The 26,967-nt window shown below is 33.8% G+C and overlaps 1 long non-coding RNA gene across 1 annotated transcript in view; it reads right to left on the reverse strand.

Annotated features, from left to right (window-relative positions):
- Positions 1-26,967, reverse strand: part of LOC145524088 (uncharacterized) — a 410,741-nt gene that overhangs the window by 176,746 nt on the left and 207,028 nt on the right. The window contains exon 2 of the long non-coding RNA XR_014067151.1: positions 14,746-14,933. This is a non-coding gene — a long non-coding RNA (uncharacterized LOC145524088). The remainder of the gene's footprint in view (positions 1-14,745; positions 14,934-26,967) is intronic.

Raw genomic sequence — 26,967 nt, forward strand, 5'->3', positions numbered from 1 at the left:
GTGTGTGTGTGTGTGTGTGTTTATTACATCTAGTAATTAACCAACCACTGGAAGTTAGAAGAGAGAGTGAAGAGGCATGCCATTTCTTTACAGTCAAGACTCTCTACATCAAAGCCCATAGTACACTGAAGCCTCTTGTAGGATTTTCTAGACTCAAGAGGACATATACTTATGATGGTAGGAACTATCTGTAATTGCATTTCTGGGAAGTAAAGGATTACCCGTAAGACTAGATACTGTTAATAGATATAAAGCTTACCAAAAATCTAGGTGGAGATTTAAATTCCATGTGTGCTCATTCATGTCCAACTCTTTCAACCCTGTGGACTATAGCCCAAACTGAGAAAGGTTCAGTTCTTATCAACATAAGACAAAGGTTACACTTTACCTTGATTCATGGACCTACATTCCAGGTTCCTAAGCAATATTGTTCCCTACAGCATCAGGCGTTACTTTCACCACCAGACACATCCACAACTGAGTGTCATTTTCTCTTTGGGCCAGATGCTTCATTCTTTCTGGATTAGTAATGGCCCTCTGCTCTTCCCCAGTAGCATGTTGGACACCTTCCAACCTGGGGCGGGGAGCTTCATCTTCCAGTGTCATATATTTTTGCTTTTTCATACTGTTGGTAGGGTTCTTATGGCAAGAATACTGGAGTGGTTTGTCATTCCCTCCTCCAGTGGACTACATTTTATCAGAACTCTCCCCTATGACCTGTCTGTTTTCGGTGGCCCTGAATTTTAGGCTAAAAAAATCACTATAGAAATTGTCTCAGACATAATATTTAAAATTTTACACATACTTTTAAGGTTTTTATTCTGCATGGAAACAGAAAGTATTCCAGTTTTATTTTAAGTAAAATTGGTTTGTGTTCCTGGTTTTATAAAAATATAACACAAAATTTATTATAAGAATGACTTGTATTAATCTCACAGAACATGTTTACTAGAGTTCAGTTATTTAATTAGCTCCCTGTACACTGGAAATGAATACTGGTTTTCAGTATTCATTGTGACCATTTAGAGTGAACCAAACATGTGTGTAAATTCTTTTAGAATTGTCTAGTGATTAAGTATTTCGAGTCATCCATTCAATCTGGGGAAGATCCAAATATAAAAGCATCACTTAAATTAGACTCAGTTGTCCAGTCCTGATTTAAATACAGTGGGAATAATTCTTTATGTCTATAAAATTTACAGATCATTTCCAAATAAGCCTAGGATATCTAAACAATTTGAAGACCTTGGAATATCTTTCTGTATACAACTTCAATTGTTCAACAGTCTCATCATTTATTTATTTCCCTTTTGTTGCTGAAGTTTTCTCAGTGTGGGACTTTAGTCACAAATCTAGCTTGACAGACTGCTTAAATCTAATTAATAATTATCATATCCAGCATGAATTTCACTTGCCCTAGAAATGAAAAAGAAATTCACTATGCTTCAAATGGAAGAAACTCGCTAAAATTAACATATATTTTGCAAAAGTTTTGTAAAATCAATTCAATTTAATTCAACTTGCACTGATATGGACCTACCCTCAAATTACTTATAGTATCTAGACATCATTTTAATAATAAGCATGCTAACTAAAAATGTCATTATGATAGCAAAATTATTTCTCAACAAGGATAGCTGTCATTTAATCATTGGCATTTAAGTATATGCTATAAGTATACCAGCCTTTTATGCATGATGTTTTATTTAACAATGAAAACAATCCTGCTAGTTCTATTAGCTGAGAAAAAACTGAGTCTCCAAAAAGTAAAAAAAAATCTTGCCTATGATTTTACAACTCCTTTGTGGCTGAGTCAAGATTAAACAGGCTTGCCCAACTGGAATGGGTAAAACCTTTACATAGTGGTATATATTCCTCTTTCTGGGAAATAAAATTAAAGTTTGATTATTAAATATGAAAATTTTTATTTACTTGATAAACCTAAGATGATCTCAAGTCAAGTATTGTTCACTACATTTTGTTTCCCTAAGCAGTTTGTTTCTGGTGTGAGAGTTGGACCATAAAGAAGGTTGAATGCTGAAGAATTGATGCTTTCAAACTGTGGTTTTGGAGAAGACTCCTGAGAGTCCCTTAGACTGCAATGAGATCACACTAGTCAATCCTAAAGGAAGTCAATCCTGAATATTCACTGGATGGACTGATTCTGAAGCTGTAAAGAGCCAACTCATTGGAACAGACCCTGATGCTGGGAAAGACTGCAGGCAAAAGGAGAAGGAGGTGGCAGAGGATGAAATGGTCAGATAACATCATTGACTCAATGGACATAAATCTGAGCAAACTCTGGGAGACAGTGAAAGACAGGGAAGCCTGGGGTGCTGCAGTCCATGGGGTTGCAAAGACTTGGATATGACTTAGTGACTGAACAACAACAAAAGTTTGTTTTCACACGATACATAAATCACAATTCTTTAGAAATGTGTGTGATTGTGTGTGTGTGTGTGTGTGTGTGTTAGAAATGAAGACATGAACCAATATGACTTTTTTCTTCTGAGTTTGTATGATGCCCTACAAATTTAGAGTCCACAAGACTCCTAGGTATCTTGTGGACAAAGGCATGCCCTTTCTCCTCTATAACTACTAGAACGGCTATGATAACTAAGGTAGAAATAGAGGTTAAATTTAATATTTGTGCCAACTTTTAAAAACATTTTCAGAATCCTCAGGGATATGACATTTAATTGTGTGAGGTTAGGGAGGGGAGCATACAGCTCATAAAAAGCAAAAATGTAATAAGCCAGTAATACATTCCACCACATTTGAAAGGAAAATAGCCAAATCTTAAAACATGCATCCTTTTAGGTGGAGTTTTGATGAAAATGCATCTCTAAGGCATTAGGCAGAAGGTGATGTTAAAAGTTTCTTCTCTTAATTATCTCATACTTTGTGGCTTCAATTTTATTATTATAAAATATTCTTCTAAAGGAAAAGAAATATGAGTTTGCTGTACTAGAATAAGACTGTAATCAGCTTAGAATGCATGAATCAGACTATGTATCTAACTAAGATTAATTGTGTCTTCTTGATGCTTTATAACCAAATGGAATACTCCTTCCACATCAGCTTTTGGACCGCCTCTGTAAACCATAACTGTAAGAATTAAGAGAAAAATTGTGAACTCTCAGATACATTCCCCAACATTTAATAAATGTTCTGCCCTTTAAGCAGACTATTTCATATATTTAGTAAGGGTTCTCTTTCATTGTTTGTTATTAGCAAGCACACACATACACGCACTTCCTGCCTCCTGCCTCACACACACCACATATACACACCAAGGGTAGGGGGACAAAACAGCTCATTATGTATTCTAGAGCTCTTCTACCACCAAGAAATGTTGGATAGCATTGAGGATTGGAAAATAATCAACTTATTAAACTTTTTTTTGCAGACAGGTAACATTTTCAAAAATTTACTTAAACGAGTACACACTCTAGGGAATTGTGGATTAATCCTTCTTTAAATGACTAAGACCAATTTTGAAAGTGAACAGCAGTGACAAGTGATCAATTCAGTTCAGCTCAGTCGCAGAGTTGTATCCGACTCTTTGCGACCCCATGGACTGCAGCACACCAGGACTCCCTGTCCATCACCAACTCCCGGAGATTACCCAAACGCATGTCCATTGAGTCACTGATGCCATCCAACCATCTCATCCTCTGTTGTCCCCTTCTCCTCCCACCTTCAATCTTTCCCAGCATCAAGATCTTTTCAAATGAGTCAGTTATTCACATCAGGTGACCAAAGTATGGGAGTTTCAGCTTCAGCATCAGTCCTTTCATTATTCAGGACTGATCTCCTTTAGGATGGACTGGTTGGATCTCCTTGCAGTCCAAGGGACTCTCAAGAGTCTTCTCCAACACCACAGTCCAAAAGCATCAATTGTTCGGCACTCAGCTTTCTTTATAGGCCAACTCTCACATCCATACATGACTACTGGAAAAACCATAGCCTTGACTAGATGGACCTTTGTTGGCAAGTAATGTCTCTGCTTTTCAATATGTTGTCTAGGTTGGTCATAACTTTTCTTCCAAGGACTAAGCATCTTTTATTTTCATGGCTGCAGTCACTGTCTGCAGTGATTTTGGAGCCCCCAAAATAAAGTCTGTCACTGTTTCCACTGCTTCTCCATCTATTTGCCATGAAGTGATGGGACCAGATGCCATGATCTTTGTTTTCTGAATGCTGAGCTTTAAGCCAACTTTTTCACTCTCCTCTTTTACTTTCACCAAGAGGCTCTTTAGTTCTTCTTCACTTTAACAGTGGTGTCATCTGCATATTTGAGGTTATTGATATTTCTCCCAGCAATCTTGATTCCAGCCTGTGCTTCATCCAGCCCAGCATTTTTCATGATGTACTCTGCATATAAGTTAAATAAGCAGGGTGACAATATACAGCCTTGACATATTCCTTCCCAACTTGGAACCAATCTGTTGTTCCACGTCCGGTTTTAACTGTTGCTTCCTGACCTGCATACAGATTTCTCAAGAGAAAGGTCAGGTAGTCTGGTATTCCCATCTCTTTCAGAATTTTCCAGTTTGTCGTGATCCACAGAGTCAAAGGCTTTAGCATGGTCAATAAAGCAGAAGTAGATGTTTTTCTGGAACTCTCTTGCTTTTTCAATGAAAAAATCAAGAGAAGTGATCAAGGGACCTGATATTTCCCAAAGTAAGTCTGTTAACTACAGATCCTTTAATGTAAAATAACCCATTTCAAATCACACACACCAACAGAACATATACAAATTTGGCTGCTATCTAAAGAATGCATTCATACTTTTGTTCTAAGAATTAAACTACATGGCTGTAAATATAAAATTGACATCTGTGTAAAGCAGTTTTAAACATCAGTCTGAAAGAAAAAAAAACACAGCTGTTGCTGTGTGATATTTATGCATATGTGTGTGTGCACGCATGAGGTGTAAGAAAGATTATAGTCTATAAATTACCTAGAAATAATGCAAATATTCAGAAAGAGTACTGGACCAGGAGTGAAAAGACATTCCAGTTTCCAATACTGCAGTTTTATGTACGTCGGCAGCCACTTCATCTCCTTGAGACTCTGTCCTCCAGTAAGAATATGTTTGAGATTCTGTCTTCTAAAATTCCAACTATGCAAGTTTTACATTCTTATGATCTTTTTTTCTTTTCTAGTCATTTTTGATGGTAGTACTGAATAGGAGAAAATGCAGTAAAGCCATCCAGTAGGTGTTAAAAAACAAAAAAAAGTAAAAAGAAACAAACAAGTACTATTCACACCCTACAGGTTACAAAGTAGTTTCAAATACACGTTCAAACAAACTTAGATTATAACTTTAAAATACCACTGTTCTAGAATCAAATTATGTATAAACTCCCTTCATGACTCTCCCCAACATCTATTTTGATTGAGTGAAAATTAATCATAAAAGTATGAAAGCAAAAGCTTTGGACATTGTTAATGATAAATGTACAAAAATTAACTATAGAAATTTAGAATACAGACATTTTAGAGAGCAATGGAAGTTCAAATCAGTGTGCTCTCACCAGAAAAATGTGTATACTTTTCACTCATGTTTGATGATGTAAGATTCTTCTATTTCACACCTTCTTTATAGAATTTTCCACCAGGCTAGTTAATTCTACTCTGTAAATCAAGAAAGACTGAATTGTAGCTTCAGTAGTCATTTACCTAAAAATAGCTATGATCTATTGCCCTAAATTTTTGCATCTGAATAAATAAACAAACTGCAGTTTAAGGTTTCTATCAGTTAAATCTGTATAACTATTTTCCTGGAAAGAACAGGATATTCAGACTTATAAATACACATATGATACACATATATTCATCTACATACAAGACACACATATTGCATAAATTAAGTGCTAAGAGTTTTCTCCAAATTATAAACCTGTTTTACATTTGAAAAAGACTCCAAATTCTGTAACATTTGGAAGAAAACAACAATAAAAACCAGTTAAAAATACCCTGTGCCTGGTTCTCTGATATTAAGAAATACCTTTCTAATGAACAATGAATACTTTAGAATTATTCATTACAAGAATTAATAATCATACTACTACAAAGATTCCCAGATTGTACTCAAAGTACTGTCAAAAATCTAAGGAGTTATCAGATACCATACATCTGTTCACTGTTGAAAAAGCCAATTCATTTAACTGTATTTAATTGTAAATACTTTAATTTATAAATTTGTTTTTATAATTTAAAAAGTTTAATTGTAAAATTTGTTCAGAAAAAAAAGTACAGAGCCAGCTATTTTTAAACCAGGTAATCATAGTGAGATCAATAAGAAAAAATCTACGTATAAATAGAGGTATTTAGAATTTCTTATTTTTTTCTTAAAAGAGAATAAATATATATTTATATCCAAACTTCATAATAGCATATATTATGGAAACATATTTAAATGTATGTGTATCATTCACTCAGAAGTATTTTTAATGAGCTTTTTATATTAGAATCATTTTAGGTTTACAAAATTAAGGTGAAGATACTATAGAGAGTTCCCATCTACCCCACATCCAAATATCTTACACTAGTGTGGTACAATTAATTAACCAATATTGAATCACTGTTATTAACTGAAGTCCATACTTCACTCAGATTTCTTCAGTTTTCCCCTACTGTTCTTATTGATTCCAGAATTCTATCCAGGACACTAGATTACATTTAAAGATCATGTCTCCTTAGACTTCTCTAGACTGTGACATTTTCTCAGATTTTTTTTATTTTTTGATAACCTTGAGAGTTTTAAGGATTTCTGGTCAGATTTTTTTTTTTTTTTTTGTATTATGCCCCTCAACTTGGGACATGAGTACACAAGGGTAATTTGTTTTAAGGAGGAAGACGACAGAGGCCAACTGTCATTTTCATCACATCATAGCAAGGGTATAGTATCAGCATGAGTTATCACTTATCACTTGTTAACTTTGATTAGTTATTTTGATGTAGTTTGCCTGGTTTTTCCATATCAAGTTATTCTTTTGTTTTCTCACTTTTCATACTGTACACTTTGGAAGAAAATCTAAATGAAGTTAAAACTTTAGGAAAGGAGAATTATGCTACCCATCTTTAAGACTGAAGAATTGAATAGCTATATAAATTATTTGGAATTACTTTGAGTGGGAGATTTATCTCTCCTACATTATTCACTGGCTAGCTGATTAATTAGTTTACATCAGTATAAATTTATGGATATTTATTTTATACTTTGGGTTATAATCCAATACCACTTTACTTACTTTCTTGCTCAAATTCTTCCAGCTTTGGTCATTGACAACTGTTTTGGATGCCCCTTATAGCCCTTTGATAGACTCCGCCATTGCAGGCTTTAACATTTATATCAATTCCTTAGTTTTTGGCACACAAAATGATCCTGTCCCCCATCCTAGACTCAGTTATTTCTACAATGAGCCCTGCTTCTTTTCATTGAAGAATGGTTTTATAAACCAAGATCTAGGTGCTGAGTAGATTTAAAATGCAACAGAGATTTAAAATGCAATTTTAAATGTTTGCCAAATATTTTAATCATAAAATTAATAATAAAAGTTTAGTTTCTAACCATAAGCTGCATTTATATAAATAATACATAATTATTTAATAATTTGGAATCTCTATAATTTTCACCTGCTCTCAAGTTGTCTAAAACAAACCCCTCAGTGTGATGAAGAACAGCAAAGACCTCTAAATATAAAGGGAGCTTCTTCAGTTACCCAAGAGCATGTGGTTCCTGGAACATTTCCCAGGAGTGATTATTTTAGACCACAATCCAGGGACATATGCCTTTACATCACAGATCTTGAGAGGCTTCCTGGGGGCTCTATGGATATAGCATCCTATCACCCTGAATCAGACAAAGGAAAACACTGACAATTCTGCAGAGTCAAGTCTAATTATTACATATATATTCAGAGTTCATGCTTAATTCCCTTATATAGTTTTTTAATGAAACTTCTCATATACACCAGGAAGTAGTACAGTGGATGTATATAAAATAAGTCAAATTTAAATGGTTTCATGGTATATTGGAATTAGAAACTTCATATTGTTCAAATGTTTTATCAGAAATATTTAATTAAGAATTTTTTCATATACATCTGAATTTACCAAGTTAGTTTCTTTGCAAGCAGTAATTACATGAAACTAGAAAGAGTACTGGTTTTGAAATTAGTAGCCCAGGGACTGACCTGGACCTCTGGACACTTTCAAGCTGGGTTATCTTTAATAAGTCCCTGAAACTCAGAAACTTTAGTACCCTTTATAAAATGGAAGAATTGAACCAGATGATTTCAAAGTCTTCTTTAAGTTCTTAAATCCTATTGTACCAGTATTCTGAAAATTTGCTAGATATTAAACATGTCATTTTATGAGCAACAAGGAGTGTCGCAAAATCACAAATACACACACACACAAGGTATCAATACTTTTCCTAACTTGGTGTAAGAGCCTAACTCCATTTTTGATGTTCAACTATTTACTTATTGACAAAAACATTTAAACTTGCACCCTTCCTTTCTCTGCTAATACACACACAGAATTTTTTTTATACTTTCTTTATATATACAAAACTAGTCACTGGTGGCAAGTTTGAATTCTCCAGCCCTTGCCTTGGATGGAACCATTGTCCAGCCACATTCATTAGCTCCCATGAGGGCCAACTCTTTCTCTGCTCTTTGCATATGCCTTTCCACCCTGCCTTACACATACCTTTCTCTCTCCAGAAGTCCCTTATGTGACTAATAAACCTTCTTTCAAATTTTTTGCTGTTTGAAGTGACATCAGCCTCCATGTCCAATCTTTTAACTAAGATCCCTTTCACCTTTCTGAAGAGATTACTAACATGTGCTACTAGACATTACTTCATTTATCATTTAAGAACAATTATACTAATTCACATTATATTCTCAAATGATGGCCTTGTCTCAGTACCTTGAAATGAAAGAAAATTTAACTTCCTTTTCTACTTCAGAAAAAGAAGTCATGACTTTGTTTTTGCCCTTAAAGTGTAGTGTAAAATTGTTTGGGGAATGTTATTCTACTATCATTTGGTTCAACTCATGGTTATCTTTTAAAAATGTATATAATTAATAGATGAAAATGCACTCTGAAGAAGATTCTCTCAATGGAACTCTACTTGAGAAATTGCTCATGACCTTAGAAGTCAATGTGTGTTAGTCGCTCAGTCATGTCTGACTCTTTGAGACCCTGTGAACTCTAGCTCACCAGGCTCCTCTGCCCATGGAATTCTTCAGGCAAGAATACTGGGGTGTTTTGCCATGCCCTTCTCCAAGGGATCTTCCTGACACAGGGATCGAACCTGGGTCTCCCGCATTGTAGGCAGATTCTTTACCATTTGAGCTACCTAGGAAGCCCCTAGAGATCAATGAACAAGGTTTAATAAATGTATTTGTTTATGCTTTTAGTCAAGGTAAGGGCATAAAAACAAGAAGTTATGTCACATTACATCAATATGATTTTTCTGATCCTAGAATGCTATTCCATAGGGACAGAAGCACCATTACATGTTAATTTTCATTTTCCTTAAAACAAACTGGGGCTTATGCTAAATTTTTAACTGGAATGAGTTTACTGTGAGGAGAATCAAGGCTGAGGACTGCCACTTTTGAGGAACCGAGCATGCACTCATTAATGCACTCATGCAGCAATAATGAACTGGTCTGCAAAAAAGACAATAAAGTAAGAAAAGGTATGAAAGAACAGTTTGAGATTAGAGAGAAATGAATGCTAGAAGAGAGAAGTGAGTGAGAAAGAAAACTGCTCTACGACAATTCAATTTCCGTTAGAGTCAGTTTTATTTCAGATTTTCTTTCATTACCTTCTTCATATTCACAAAATGAAAGTTTTTTAGAGCTCCACTAAATGAGTTTTTAGTCCCTGTACCCAGACTAAGCTTCCCACCTGGTGCAGTGGTAAAGAACCTGCCTGCCAACACAGGGGACTCAGGTTTGATCCCTGGGTTGGGAAGATCCCCTGGAGGAGGAAATGGCAACCCACCCCAGGATTCTTGCCTAGAAAATTTCATGGACAGTGGAGCCTGGTAGGCTACAGTCCATAGGGTTGCAAAGACCCTATGGACTAAGGGACCGAGGAACTAAGGAACCGAGCATGCACTCATTCAGCCTGAAGGCTAAAACACCAGAGAAGCTGCATAGTGACAGCACAATGTTTGGCCATTGTGAGGCTCATCTGCATACTTACAGTCTGTAGTCTGGTTATGAATTCTGCAATTAATAGTAAATGAAAATTGACCTTGCTTTTGGTTATTTGAAAATGTTTAAAAGTTTTTCCTCTGTTTTATCAGAAACATATAAAGAATTACATATCTGAATTAATGAGCAATTTTTATCAACTTTTAGGAACTAAAATTAAAGAGCAAAACTGAATGCAGACCAATCTATTAGGCAATATTTTACCTATGTTAATAATTCATCATAATTTGGGTGATTCTATTTAGATCCTTATGCTTTCAGTGTCACCCACCTTCTATCAAACTCAATTCTGCCATCAGAGGCTGATTAAAACAGTGACCCTCAGTGAGTGTCATTCTCCTAGAAAGTCACCAACACCCACAGATTTGTAAAAAACAATTATTTCCTCTCTCTTAATCAGTACTGTAAATGTTCTTGGTGATTTCAGTATGCTTGGAAATGATGCTTCCAATCTCACATCACTATTTCCTTATCTCCTCCTTACCAATGATGTCATCCCCAACCTCTGTTCAGGCATCTACTTCCATTGTTACAAGATAGATTTTGCTAAACGCAGTCTTCACTTTTCCAGGACCTACACAGTTTTCACTGTTTCTCACATCTGTTTTGCTCCTAAAGCCTCCAGACACGTCCTTGGTTCCATGGCCCCTTTTTGTAATAACATCCTCAAACGCCTCCTCAACTCCCTTGCCAAACACTTTATACCATTATACTGACTTTAAAGTCATGATTACCTGACATCAATTTTGCTCTTATTGCTACAAGTAATCCAACTAAATTTCCTTAGTCAGTTTGCTCTCTGACTCTCTATGATTTAATTTCATAGCTTCTCCTTCCCTCTCTAATACCTGGTAATCCTTCCCTTCTCCTTACTCTCAACCCATGAATTAGTCTCATAAGCAATCAAAAGAGAATTGCACATATTTCCCACTGCACTTTTATTACTTTAACTATTCTTAAAACCCATATAAGCCAACCTCTCTAATTAAATCCCACTCTTTTTCTGACTATCTGAAAATATCAGTTTTTCAGGTATCTCCTCTATCCTGAAATGTCAGTTTTTCTTTAATGATTTCCATAAGCCTACTAAGATGTACAGTTTAGTACAGTACCTACTAAGTACAGTATCTTCCATCTTAAATGTAAAAACAAGAAGTGACTGTTCAAAAGTTGCACATGAAATGCCTGAGGTCAATTTAATATTATATTTCCAAACAGTATTTGAACCAAATTCTTCAAACAATAAAAAAATAAGTTTTAGGAAAACAAAAACTAGCAGACTGTGAAAATTATTCATAACTCACCTCATCCTATGAGCACATTTTATATTTAATTCATATACCAATAAATTTTAAAAAAGAAGAGTACAGAGTGATTACAAAATCAGCACTCTAGAAATAGAAGGCTAATATGAGAGTTAGATGAAGGGTATGACATGAACAATTTACTCGTCATAAAAGGAAAACATCATATTCTATGCCAATGCCTCTCTTTTTGCCTTTTACTGAACTAAGATTATTTTTTTTGCAGAATTTTTATATATACTTAGAATGATCTGTGATGTTGATCCAGTCTATGTACAATCTTGGTAAAGCAGTTTTTATTCTTTTAGAACTAGTCATCACTGTAAGTAGCATTTTTTCGTCCCTATTAGTTTGACAAGTTACATTTTTTTGATAATTGGTTATAAAAATAAGAGATAAAAACAGATATAGAACAACATTTAGCTTCTAGAATCTGAATTCAGAAGTAGCACTAATTGCTTATTTTGCTTGCTTATGTCTTTCTCTTACTTGTTTACTGTATTATTTGCTCACATATATAATCTTTCTGTGCCAAATATAGCTAAGAAGAAAGATATATATGTTTGGAAATTACATAGCTGTGATTTTGTTTTGGACACTAATCAGAGAATTTGATTTATCCAAATTCCTTTCAAGAATATTTGATCTTTAAATAAATAATGTAGAATTCCATTCCATTTACACTTTCAAATGTATTTCATAACTAAATAAAAATGTAACATAATTTTATATTTAAAGTGTTCTATATTGGGTGCTGACTATATATAAATAACACAAATAAGGATTTGTAAAAAGTCTCTAAATGGATTTTGTTTTTTGGCTTCATGAGTAAGGGATTTAGAAGTCACCATTCTGTCCTAACAATAAGAACAAAGCTGAACAGAACCAACTTTTCTTGGATTCATAAGAGAGGTGAAGACACAGGACAAACCACTGCTCCAAGATTGGAGAAACAGGTGAATATGTGGCATCATGCCTCCCTTGAGCAGAGATTCTCAGCAGAAGTAAAAACTGCCTTGCAAGATATTAAAACAAATTTTTTAGAACATGATCAGTACCCCAAAAGCCTGTCTTCACGCCCTCTCCAGTCATCTCACCTACCCTCCATAAGCATCCTAACTTCCAACCACATAGATTCACTTTGCCTGTTTTTGATCTTTGTATGAATGAAATTACCCAGTATATTCAGTTTGTGAAAATCCATTGAGCTATATACTTAAGGTATTTTATTTTTTAGTTTAGTTAATAATATTGTTCCTATACCAACTTCTTGGGTTTGGTATTTATCCAAAAGAGTTGAAAATTTATATACACACAAATATCTGTACATGGATGTTTATGGCAGCTTTATTCATCATTGCCGAAAACTGGAGGCCACAAAGATGTCCTTCAATAGGTGAATGGATAAATAAAAGGTGGGTACATCCAGACAATGGAATATTCCTCAATGCCAAAATAAATGAATATTCAAGACATGATAAGATATATCCTCTGTCCATGGGATTTTCCAGGCAAAAGAACTGGAGTGGGTTGCCATTTTCTTCTCCAGGGGATCTTCCCGACCCAGGGGTCGAACCCATGTCTCCCACATTGCAGGCAGACACTTTACTGTCTGAGCCACCAGGGAAGCCCAATAAGAAATGTAGGAAACTCAAATGCATATTAAAAAGTGAAAGAAGTAATCTGGAAAGACTACATACTATGTGATTTCAACTACTAAATGATATTTTGAAAAAGACAAAATCTTGGGAGACAGTAAAATGATCAATAATTGCCAGAATTTGGTGGGATAAAGACAAAGAGCACAATTTTAGGGCAGTGAAAATACTTTAAGAATGGTTCCATGTCTTTATATATATATTTGTCCAAACTCACAGAATGTTCAACACCAAGAAATCTAATGTAAATATGGGCTTTGGATGATTAAGGTATTTCAATACAGGTAATCACTTGTAACAAATGCACCACTCTGGTGAGTGATGTTGTTAATGGGGAAAGCTGGGCATGTATGTAAATAGTGAATATATGGGAAAGGTCTGTACCTTCCTCTCAAGTTACTATAAACCTTGGCTCTAAAAAAAACCTTGAGAATGTGGACAATTTTTCTCATTTACAGGAAATATTAATCATAATTCTGGTTTTAGCATTTTGTTTAATGCATAGAAAAACTCAGAATATGCAATATGGTGCCACTTTCTTTGACATATGGATTATTGTTAAATGTAAAAAGAAAAGTTTCTGAACTATTAAATTTAATATTTATATAATATTTCTAACAATAATATTATTAAGATATAATATTGTCACTTTGAATAATAAAAATTATTTTCCTCATGAACATTTAAATAATATAATTTTTGCTAGCATCATGTCATCATAAATACCCACAGTACAACCTAAAACAGTGCTTGACTTATATCAGGATGCAAAAAATTTCCAAGTAAAATTAAACATTAAAATTCAAATAGCTTAAATGTATAAATCTTAACATGAACAGCTAGAAAAGATAGTCAACATTTATAGTATTTTAAAAAATCTTTAGTCACTAACTCCTAATTTAAAACTTTAAATCTTTTCTAAAGGATTGATTACTTCAGAATGACTCTTTATATTTAATATTGCAGTTTTTAGAGCTTTCATCCTACTCTAGAAATATAAAAGGATTTACCAGTCAGAGAATGATGAAAACTTTCAAAAAATGGAGTAATGAGAAATTACAATGCTTTAAGATATTTCAGCTCTTTTTTCTCATCATACTTTGTGTTGTCTTCCTAATTGCATATACCAAAAAAAAAAAAAAACAACACCTCACAATGCAATTTAAAATTAAATTCATTTGGAGTCTTTATATAAACAAAATATATCCATTATATAAACAATAATTTTTATGCCAAAGAGTCTAATACATTATTGCACATTATTTCAAAACAAACTTTACACTAAAAAAATCTGAACATATTTAAAGCGTTGCTATAACTTTTAAGGTAGAGCTCCTTACAGTCGGAGCATATTAAAGATGATTTTCTAGACTGACAAAGTATATAGTATGAGTAGATGCATCCTCATGTAGGCTAGTGATTTACCTCTTTCTAATAGACTAGATATAACCTATAATTCACAGTATGCATTATATATATATAATGCTACTTTCAAGTATTTTTATTATTAATCAATTTGATTTCGGTACTGACCATCTGGTGATGTCCATGTGTAGAGTCGAGTCATCTCTTGTGTTGTTGGAAGTGGGTGATGGTTATGACCAGTGTGTTCTCTTGGCAAAACTCTGTTAGCCTTTGCCCTGCTTCATTTTATACTCCAAGGCCAAACTTTCCTGTTACTCTAGGTATCTCTTGACTTCTTACTTTTGCATTCCAGTCACCTATGATGAAAAGGACATATTTTTTTGGTGTTAGTTTTAGAAGGGTTATAGGTCCTCACAGAACCATTCAGCTTCAGTTTCTTCGGCATTAGTGGTTGGGGCATAGACTTGGATTACTGTGATATTGAATGGTTTGTGTTGGAAACGAACAGAGATTATTCTGCTGTTTTGAGCAGGTAGTATGGCCAAGCAGTCTAAGGCACTGGATTAAGACTCTAGTCCCTTCGAGGGCATGGGTTCAAATCCCACAGCTGCCAAGGACTTTATTAAGGTTAAATAATTGTTTAGTACTAATTAATTAACCAATTCATCTGTATTTTGATGAATTCACTTTATAAAACACAATACTCCATGTGTGATTTGGCTTCTAAAGCCATTAATAATATATTCATCTAAAGATTTTAACTTGCTGAAAAGAAGGTATTCTAGTAATAGAATACAACTCTAAAATTAAGATTCTTTAATTTGTGATGATATACAACTTCTAGTTACTAGAAACAGGGACAATTATTTGCATCAATTGTTCATTACAACTTGGAATAATAAACAGCTTTTAATTATAATGGTGCCTGCTTTAAACAATTGTCAAAATTAGACAAGTTTTACTAAAAGCAAACTAGATCTAAATGTATCCCATATGTCTTGATTATAACACTAAAGAAAAATAATTCTTAAAAAAGCATGCTTTATGCATGGCTTCATGCTGTACTCTTACTACCCCTTGAGAGTCTACTGTGATACTGAATAATGTTTTGGCATGGATTATAAAATGAGCTCATTATACTATACAAAGCCTATATCAGAAAAGATATTGAATTTCTTTCTGGTCTTAAGTAGCTACAGCAAATAGATATGTCTAGAGAAATACCATTAAAAAGTTAAAATTATCTTCAATATGATCATCAATCCACAGTTAATTCAATTGCAAATTCAAAAATAATGGAATCATTCATATGCAAGGCAGCATAAAGAACACTGGAACAAAATTCACTTTCAATTCCCAAACTGTCATTTCCAATACCCAAAAACTTGATTATGGATTCCCTTTCTTCTGTCAGTTTTGCATTCATGTCTTTGGCATAGGTTTTATTTTGTAATTTTTGACATTTTTTTTTTTTTTATTTTGCTGAAACAATTAAAAGTTCACATAGTCCTAAGCATAACAACTATTAATTTGAGTTTAGTTAAGCATTTAAAGTAGCACATTTGGGGCTATCTTACAGCTATATTTTCGTCACATTTTATTTTCCAAGTAAGTTTTATAAATAAAAGAGAGCCTTTTCCAGAACATAGAAACCCATTCTAAAGTAAATAAGTCAAGACTGTGCAGACTTCACAGAATAACCAGATAACATAGTGATGCTTATTGACAAAAGAAGCAATTAAAGTTCTAGATATTTCTTAGGATATTTATTCTGTGGATTAATTTAATAATACACAAGACAAGGACAAAAAATTATGTTGAAATGAGGCTCAAATTTTTGTTTTAAAGAGGATCAACACAGCCAAGTTCAAAATATATATCTAATAATCAAAAAATAATTCCCAAATTAGGACTACTTATTATTTTAAAAATCAAAGTGCATCTAACGAATTTTGAATGCTTCTACCAGGTCCATACAGGTGGTAGTGCATCTACTTACAGAAATAAGGTAGCCGTTTACTGAAGAATGTGTTTGGGTTAAATCTTCAAGCTTTCTTACGTGGAAGTCAGCCTCAAGTTGAACATACTGAGCTCACCAAGGGATTTTGTATTTGGAACATATATTTTTAATACCCTATAAAATTTATACTATTTAACTGAGCTTGATTATTATCTAATCAGCCTACATCCAAAGATGTTTTGATAACAAACCAAGAAAATTCACATTATATTCAGAACATGCAAACATTGTTGAGACATATATTATCCAAGTATGTCATAGGCCCTCTAATTTCCATTTTCCCTCTAAGTTTTCACATGTAGAACTCTATCCTCACTCTTCAGTTCTCATGCTAGATTTACCTTTCTTTAGTGATGGCCTTAACAACTTTGTAAGACCATGTATTTCCATAGTATAGTACTTCACTTTGCCCCACTGAAACAGAAATACATATCACAATCAAGTGAAAATTTTTCCTTAAATGTACCTCCATGGAATTTCTAATAAATATTCCGCTAGGGACTTACACTCCCTAAACTCTCATCCCTTGCCTTGACTGATACAATCTTGGTCCAGTGAAAATGCTACTGATGCAAACACCTTGTGTTCCCAAGATGGGCTGGGACAGATAACAGATTGATAACATCTGCTCAGGGTTATTTAGTTGCATTGGCACCTCTTTATCTTCTGGGAATTTAGGATGGCCTTAAATTCAAAGAGACAGTCTCAAAATATATAAATTTTGTTTGTTTGAAAGTAGGTGACCAACCATCTTAGTTTGCTCAGTTCGGATGATCTCGGGTTTAGCACTGCAAGTCTTAATGTCCCAGTAAAAATCATAGTCCTGAGCAAATAAACAGAGTTAGTCATCTAACTTGAAATGAAAACATTTTGTTTCATTTAAAAATCAGATTATTTGACACTTTTAAAAGTCAGGATTTTAGGTTTTTCTTTAAAAAAGCAAATTTGGCAACTTTGATGGCTACTTTAATCTTTCAACCTGGAAAGCCTATGACTGCCCAGTTATTCAATCAAACACTATTCTAGGTGTTGCTGTAAAGGCATTTTCTAGATATCATTACCATTAAAAATCAGTTGACCTTAAAGGAGATCATTTTGGATTATCTAGGAGTGCTTGGTCTTGATAGAATATAAGTTGATAGAATATAAGAGCAGAATTGAGGTTTCTTTGAAAAGGAAACTCTATCTATGGACAACAGCATCAGCTCCTGCCAAAGAATTCTAGCCTGCCCTTCCTGACAACCTACTCTGATTTTGAATGTGCTTAGTCAATCCCCCTACCCCTGTCCCAATCACATAAGCCAGTTCCTTATAATAAATCTTTCTTTCATTCTGAGGTGGATAGATGATGATAGATAGATAAATAATTAGATTCTATTGGAACTATTTCTGTCCTAGCTGATATAGCAATTATTACCTGAATATTTCTGCATGATTATGAATCATCTGGCACTTGCTTTGCTTCTTTACATATGGTGCAACTCTGAAATCACTACAATCAGCATCTGGCTGATTCCTAGAGGCATCGTGATTCACAATGAAAATGTCAATATTTTTGCTGATGTAATAATATCCCTATTTTTTTTAAAGAGATTGCATCCCAGTTTCAAAACCAGAGAATGAAAAGATAGAGATAAGAAATGTTGAACCATAAACACAAATTATTAAATGCTAGGGTAGAAAAACAATATCATATTCATTGCAGTACTTGTACAATTTTTTGGAAGTAAATAGATGAAGAAGTTTTGATTAATATTCAGAAAAGTTCTAAGAAAAAATGAAATAGTGGACATTCTCAAGGAAGCGATCATGTGGCAGGCTTGCAATAAGAAAGGAAAATAACCTAACTCTGGAGAATCTGATATAGATGTTCTCCTACCCTTAAAGAACAACAATAGCTGCCAGATAAAAAGGAAAAAGAAATAATCACTTAGAAGAGAAGCTTGGTACTTCCTGGGTACCAAATAATATTAAAAAAAAAAAACAAAACACCTTATTCATATTCAAGCAGCCTTTTAGACTTATTTTGTATTCAACTAATGATACTACCAACTTCAGGCTACTCTCCTCTCCAAAATACCAACCTATCCCCTCTACTCTCACGAATCTCCCAATCACTTATCTAGCAAGTTTCAAATATCTTCGTTTTTATTTCACAACTATGACAAAAGCTTCCAGGTGGTGCTAGTGGTAAAGAACCTGCCTGCCAATGCAGGAGATGCAAGAGACGTGGGTTCAATCTCTGAGTCGGGAAGATCCTCTGAAGGAGGGCATGGAAACCCACTCCAGTATTGTTGGCTAAAGAATACCATGAACAGAGGAGCCTCGCAGGCTATAGTCCATGGGGTCGCAAAGAGTCAGACATGACTGAAGCGACTTAGCACAGCATACAGCACATGACAAAAGCTAATAAAATTTTTAATTTAATTACTTTATTTTTATCGGTGGATAATTACTTTACAATATCATGATGGATTTTTTGCCATACATCAACATGAGTCAGCCACAGATATACATGTGTGTCCCCACCCTGAAATCCCCCCACCCTGCCACCTCCCTCCCCACACTGTCCTTCTGGGTTGTCCCAGAGCACCAGTTTGGGTGCCCTACTTCATGCATCAAACTTGCACTGGTCATCTATTTTACATATAATAATGTATGTTTCAATGCTATTCTCTCAAATCATCCCACCCTTTCCTTCTCGCGCTGAGTCTAAAAGTCAGTTCTTTATGTCTGTGGCTCTTTTTCTGTTTTATTAAAAAATATTTGCATGAGTAGGTTTCAGTCAGAGTACAGTTAGTTAATAAACAAGCATAAATGTCATATCTGATCCTTTTATTTATAAGGTGACATATTTAAATTGAAAAAGAGGACACTAGAGAGGTTAACATACCCACAGTACTCACTACATAGGATACAATCAAATCAATTTATTTCAGCTGCTTTAGGCCTAATGGAAGCTTTTGTTGCTGTTGTTTAGTTACTACTAACCCATGGTCTGTATAGCCTGCTAGGCTCATCTGTCAATGGGATTTCCCAATCAAGAATACTGCATTAGGTTGCCATTTCCTACTCTAGGAGATCTTCTCAACCCAGGGATTGAATCCACATCTCCTGCATTGGCAGGCAGGTTCTTTACCACTGAGCCATCAGGGAAGCCCAATGGAAGCTTTACCTGAGTGGATTTTTATTCTCTAGAACTATAAATATTAATAGCTTTGCTCTCCAATTTCCTTATACTTTTAGGGGAATGGTCTTAATTATCTTAATTACCACTGTGTGAAAAGCACGAGTATTATTTCTTTCACTCATTTCAACCCAGCATTTAATTTATCTATCAGCTACCTCCTCAAGCATAGTTTTATACTTTCTCACAACATAGTGAAAAGCAAAATTGGAACATAAGAAGGACATCTGATTAGATGCTCCTGCTGCTGCTTCTCATATGCATAAAACAAGATGCTGCTTCCTTACACAGGCAGGTATTGCCTTTAAATTGTTTATCCCCTCAATTTTTCTAATGCATTACATATGAGGCTTCCAGGAACAGCAACAGTATAGAGAGAGTTGCTTGATATGTCAGTGTGAACCATATTAGACCAATATAGAAACAACACAAAAATAATTCTTACTGAGTTATTAAATTAGACTGGCAGAAGACTGCCAGCAAGATTGACTATAAGTATAATGATATTAGATTTAAGCATATTACCTATTCCTTTGATCATATATTCTAGGCAACAATTGATAGGGGGAGGATGTTACATTTCAATGATTTTAAGCCTTCTAATGTAGTATATCACAGGATCAATAATGATAATAAGAATATGGCTTATCCATTACAGAATGAAAAACAATAAAAGAACCTTCATCAATTTATGTTTGAATGGTGGAATAATGATTCCATGCTTTGATTTGAGAGCAGGCAGATCTCTATTGTTAGGAAACTAGGAGTTTTCAAATAGTGACTATATAGTCAAAATTAGCCTTGAAAGAATATTTCACAGTTTATAACGTTTTCAACTAAAATCAGACTTCATCCATTATTATTGGTGCCAAGTTTATCACATGGTTACATAGTTTTATTTGTCAGTTAAAAAACCGATTCTTAGAAGACTCTAATTGTATAAAACATTGAAAGTAATAATATTTCAAACATTCATATTTTAGTCTTTCCAAATATATTTTTAAGTCAAACAGAGAAAGACAAATACTGTATGCTTTCACTTACATGTGAGATCTAAAAAAAGAAAACAAATGAATAAATAAAACAAAACAGAAACACTCACAGATACAAAGAACAAACTAGGTGTTGCTGAAGAGAGGGAATGGGGGAATGGGTGAAACAGGTGAAGAGGGTTAAGAGGTACAAACTAACAGTTATAAAATAAATGTCACAGAGGTGTAATGTGCAGCACAGGGACTATAGTCAATAACACTGTATTGTGCATATTGAATCACTATGTTGTACAACAAAAACTAATATAATACTGTCAATAAACTATCCTTAATAAAAAAGTAAATGAATAGATAAAATAAATATTTAAAATATTTTTTTCAGGCATGGTATACAGATGCTAATCACCGCTGCATTTTCTTGCTGTGATAAATGCCTTCTTTCTTTCCACATTATATATGGTTTCATATTTTACCATCATTTAGGGAAAAGAGACACAAAAACAAAACTGTCAAATAATATTTATTAGATAGTACAAAGAATTTTATTAATTGAGATTGGAAAAATTCAACTAGTACAAATCAAAAATGTAATAGATATATTATTTCAGTTTGAAAAATAAAAATGAAATATTTTTTGAATGTCTTCTATGTCAGGCAATGTTTTTCCATTCTCAGTTGCATTCAATATTTACATCAATCGGATAAATTATCTTTATTTCCATATTAAATATAAAATGGTTTATCAACTAAGAAACTAAATGTCTTGCCTAATATCACAAAGGTATTAAATGGCAAAACTTAATTATACCAAAGATGCTCTTCTTTCTAGCAAAAACAATCAACTATTTAATCTGAATATTAATTTTATTGGTACCAGGATAGCTACACAATATAGATTTATTTTGAGATATCTGTATACTTCCTAGAAGTTTCTTCACCAATACTTTTAATAGCAATTAGTGAGCTTTAAAAATATAAAACAGTATTTTTAGTATCATGCTCACTGCATAAACCTTCTCTTTAAACTCTTGTCAGAATTTATTTTTAATTGTATACTTCAAGATTACAGCTATATTTCCTTTTGCTGGATTATGCATGGCTTAGCCTTCTCTTTTCATTTTTAAGAACTGACCATGTTTTCTTATGTTTCCTATTGTATTGACCTCATGCTATTTATAAAGAGATGTTAGGAATATCTATGCAACAGAACATAACTGTATAACTGGTTTTGCTTTCTGATGACCAATGTCAGAACAATACATAATGACAGCCTTGAAAATATGTAACCTTCATGGAAAATATCATTTTAGGAATTAAAATGTTGGTAAGTAAGTAATTTTACATCTTACATCCTATTCCACTGAAATACTATTTAGCTTATAAAGAACTCATTTTTTTTACATGAAGTGTTGTGCCACCTGAAATTTATTCATGTGTTAGAGTGTTCATTCAACCAACCAACATTTATTGTGTTTGTTAAGTTGCTAGGGCTTCAAAATTTGAATTAGTGACATCACCAAACCAGCAGAGAAGGGATCTCCAAAATACAACCTTCCACGAAAGTAATTTTAGAAAGGGCAAAATCTGTCTGAATGAACAGACCTCTTGAAATTTATCGAAAGCTTACAGCAACATAGGTATATCCATTCAAGAAAACAGCTGATTACAAGTAAGAGCAGTAAAAATTTGGCATCTAGTCCCATCTTCCACTCCTGTGCCTAATAATAGTCAAAAAATAACAGTCCACATTTCTGGTATTGAAAGAATCAGGACCCCAATGAACCTCATTCATAAGGAATCAATTAATTTTTTATTCTGATCTGGCTGGTAGCTCCTTGGAAGAACAGCTCAAAAGACTTTTTTTTTTTTTTTTAACATCTGATTTAGAACTATTCCAGTGCTAAAATTTCTTCCAGAGGGCAGCAGGTGGTCATTTTTCAAAAATACTTATAGGCTATTTTAATTTCTTAGGTGCTGCTGCCAGAGGAAATAAATAACAATTGATTAAGTAACAGAATAATCAATATGCTTAGGAGAAAAGGCTGAGGAATGATATATTATTAAGGGTTTTGAAAAACTCCAACATATTCCTGGGAACCTGGAAAGTGAAATGCATGTTTAGAGCTGTTTGCATGCTCAGGAAAGACCTTATGTGGTGCTAAGTTCTCATCTGCTGATCTTGAAGCAGCCAACAAATTAGACAACCTAGATGAAATGTAAAAAATCTTATAAACACAAAAACTATCAAAATTAACTCAAAAGGGTATAGAAAATATGAATAGATTTGTAACAAGTAAATAAATTGTAACAAAAAAAACTTGAATTAAAAAAAGCTGTGAACCAGATAGCGTCACTGGGAATTCTACCAAACACTTAAGAAGAATCAGCATCAATCCTTTTCAAACTTTTTCAGAACAACAAAAAGGAAACTTCCTGCCTCATCCTATGAGGCCAAGATCATCTTGACACCAAAGCCAGTCAAAGACATCACAAGAAAACTACAAGCTAATGTCTCTTATGAATGTAGATGTAAATTCTTGAATAAAATACTGGGAAACTGAATCCAAAAATATAGCTAAAGGATGATACATCATGATCAATTGAAGTTTATTGTAGGAATGCAAGGGTGGTTTGTTATATGAAAATTAATCAACAAAATACATGTTATTAGTAGAACAAAGTCTAAAAATCAACATGATTATCTCATTGACACAGAAAAGTTTTTTGATAAAAAACATACACCCTTTCACACACAGAAAAAAAAAATACTCAACAAATTATGAATATAAGGGAACTTGCTCCATATAATATGTGGCATCCGTTAAAAATCTACATTAATATCATACTCAACAGTGAAACACTGAAAAATTTCCCCAAGGATCAGGGACAAAACAAGGATGTCCACTTTTACCACTTTTATTAAAACACTCTATTGAATTTTCTAGTTAGGAAAATTAGGCAAGAAATAGAAATAGAAGGCATCTAGATTGGAAGAAAAGAAGTGAAAGTATCTATATTCACAGATCATGTGATTTCATATGCTGAACATTCTAAAAAATCCAAACACACCCACACACTAAACAATTGGGAAATGAGCTTGGCAAAATTAAAGGATACACAATTAATAGAAAAAAAAGTTTCATTTTTTCTAGTAACAATAAATAATCCCAGAAGTGAAAATTTAAAGATGATTCTATTTACAATAGCATCAGTAAGAATAAATTACTTAGGAATAAATTCAACCAAAAAAATGCAAGACATGTACACTGAGAACTATAAAACACTATTGAAAGAGAGGAAACAAGATCTGTATAAATGAACATAAAAGATCTTATGCTCTTGAATTAGAATTTAATAATGCTAAAATGGCTTTACTCCCCACGTTGATCTATATTTGCAACAAAATCTCTATCAAAATTTCTACTTTTTGTTGTTTTTGCAGTAATTGATTGAATAGAAGCTAATTATGAAATCCATATGGCACGTCAAGTGATACAGAAAAGCTAAAAAAAATATTGAAAAAGAAGAATAAAATTGTACTCACACTTCCTAATTTCAAAATTTACTGAAAATCTATAGTAATCAAGATAGTGTGGCTTTTGCATAAGGATAGATATATAGACAAATGGTATAGAACTGAAGGTCCAGAAATAAACTCATAAATTTGTGGTCAGTTGATCTTTGACAAAGTGGCTAAGACCATTGAATGAGAAAAGAAGTCTTTTCAACAAAGACTTTCTAGATATTATTAGAAGCAATCTCCCTTTTAAGAATATTTTTATTGCATTTTAACCTAGCTTTTTTTGTATTTATCCTGCATGACCATTTTCCAATTTTTCATTAAATCCATTAATCCATCCTGGTTCTTATATAACCATATGGGTTTTAATATCTAGTTTGTAGAGGTGGAAGTTCTTTGGGAGTTCCTCATGGCTAAGGTACAATTTCTCCACACACAGATAAGCTTCCTTCTGCTCAGTGTTTTCCAAACTACAACTGACCAGGTTCATTTCTATCCTCACCTCTCTTCATCATTGTTCTGAAACTTGAACTATTTGCATGACATCTCTTTGAAAAACCATCAGTAATGGCCAAGTGTTACTTATTTCTGTGTTAAATATTTATCAAGCATCTTTCTCTTTACATATGTCCCTCCCAGGCAGCACTTACTTCCAGTCATTTTAATTGTAGATTATTCACATTCCTGTCTATCCTCCCAATGGTCAACCAAATATTGGATTTTTCCATTTCGTTACCTTCCCCCATGGTATAGGATGCCTTTTCCCTTAAAGAGTAGAGAGGAGAAAATCAATGAAGTTGAAAATCAATTAAGTTCATATCACATTTACATTTGCCTTTATGAACTGGTTGTTACTGTTCTTTCAGTCACTAAGTTGTGCCCGACTCTTTGTGACCCCCACAGACTATAGCATGCCAGGCCTCCCTATCCCTCGCTATCTCCCAGAGTTCTCCCAAGTTCATGTCCATTTAATCAGTGATGACATCCAACCATCTCATCTTTTGCTACCTTATTCTCCTTTTGCCTTCAATCTTTCCTAGCTTCAGGGTCTTTTCCAGTGAATCAGCTGTTTCAATAAGGTGGCCTCAGTACTGGAGGTTCAGCGTTAGCATCAGTCCTTCCAATGACTATTCAGGGTTGATTTTCCTTAGGCTTGACTGGTTTGTTCTTCTTGCTGTCCAAGGGACTCTTAAGAGTCTCCTCCAGCACCACAATTTGAAAGAATCAATTCTTCGGCATTCAGCCTTCCTTCTGGTCCAACTCTCACATCCACACATGACTACTAGAAAGACCATAACTTTTACTATACCTAAAATGGTATGTTCTCACGAATAATGGGAATAAAAATGTCTTTAGAATATGATATTGATTATTTTAAAGTGGAGTATGGATATTTGTATACAGTTTTCACAGGAGGACAAGGGTACATACTCATTTGGTGAACAATCTGGAAGTATCTCTCACAGTTTAACATGATATTCATTTTAATTCAGTAATTCCATTTTTAGATATTTATTTTACAAAAGTACATACAAACACTTATGTTGCAAGTTTTCAACTCTGAGTTTTTATAATGGGAAAAACACTGCCAGGAGAAATATCAACAACCTCAGATATGCAGACAATACCACTCTAGTGGCAGAAAGCAAAGAGTAATAGCCTCTTGATGAGGGTGAAAGAGGAAAGTGAAAAAGCTGACTTAAAACTCAACATTCAAGAAATTTAAGATCATGGTATCTGGTCCCATCACTTCATAGCAAATAGATGAGGAAAATGTGGAAATATTGACAGATTTTACTTTCTTGGGCTCCAAAATCACTGTGGATGGTAACTTCAGCCACAAAATTAAAAGACATTTGGTCCTTGGAAGAAAAGCTATTACAAACCTAGACAATATATTAAGAAGCAGAGACATCACTTTGCCGATGAAGGTCCATACAGTTAAACCTATGATTTTTCCAGTCATCATGTTAAGATGTGAGCTGGACTATAAAGAAAGTTGAATGTCAAATAATTGATGCTCTCAAATTGTAGTGTTGAAGAAGACTCTTGAGAATCCCTTAGATTGCAAGGTGATCAAATCAGTCAATCCTAAAGGAAATACACCCTGAATATTCATCAGAAGGACTGATACTGAAGCTAAGAGCTCATCCAGATGCTGGGAAAGACTGAAGGCAAAAGGAGAAGCAGGTAACAGAGAATGAGATGGTCGGATGGCATCATTGACTCAATGGACAATCAGTTTGAACAAACTGGGAGATGGTGAAGGACAGGGAAGCATGGAGTGCTGAAGTTCATGGGATAGCAAAGAGTTGGACATGAGTTAGCACCTGAACAACAAAAAAAATTAAACTGACCTAGTATCCATCAAAAAGCAAATAATTAAATAAATTTGGTATATACTTGTTTTAAAACACTATGAATCCAATTAAGAAGAGTTATATATAATGAAATGAAAATTTCAAATATATACATTTTAATGAAATGATTATAAAATAATTTGCATAATAAAGTCCTACTTATGAAAAGTACTTAAGTTTTTAAAATGAAAGGTATTTAGATAATAGGATTGATATTAAATTGTTGACAGTAACCCTTCTGGAGAAGACAATGTAATTGCAATTGAGGAGAGGTGAATAGAGCTTTAGTGTATCTTTATATTTCTAAATTA

This window comes from Giraffa tippelskirchi, chromosome 10 (assembly GCF_054371585.1).
Source record: "Giraffa tippelskirchi isolate mGirTip1 chromosome 10, T2T-mGirTip1v1.2.pri, whole genome shotgun sequence".
NCBI classification, from domain to species: Eukaryota; Metazoa; Chordata; class Mammalia; order Artiodactyla; family Giraffidae; genus Giraffa; species Giraffa tippelskirchi.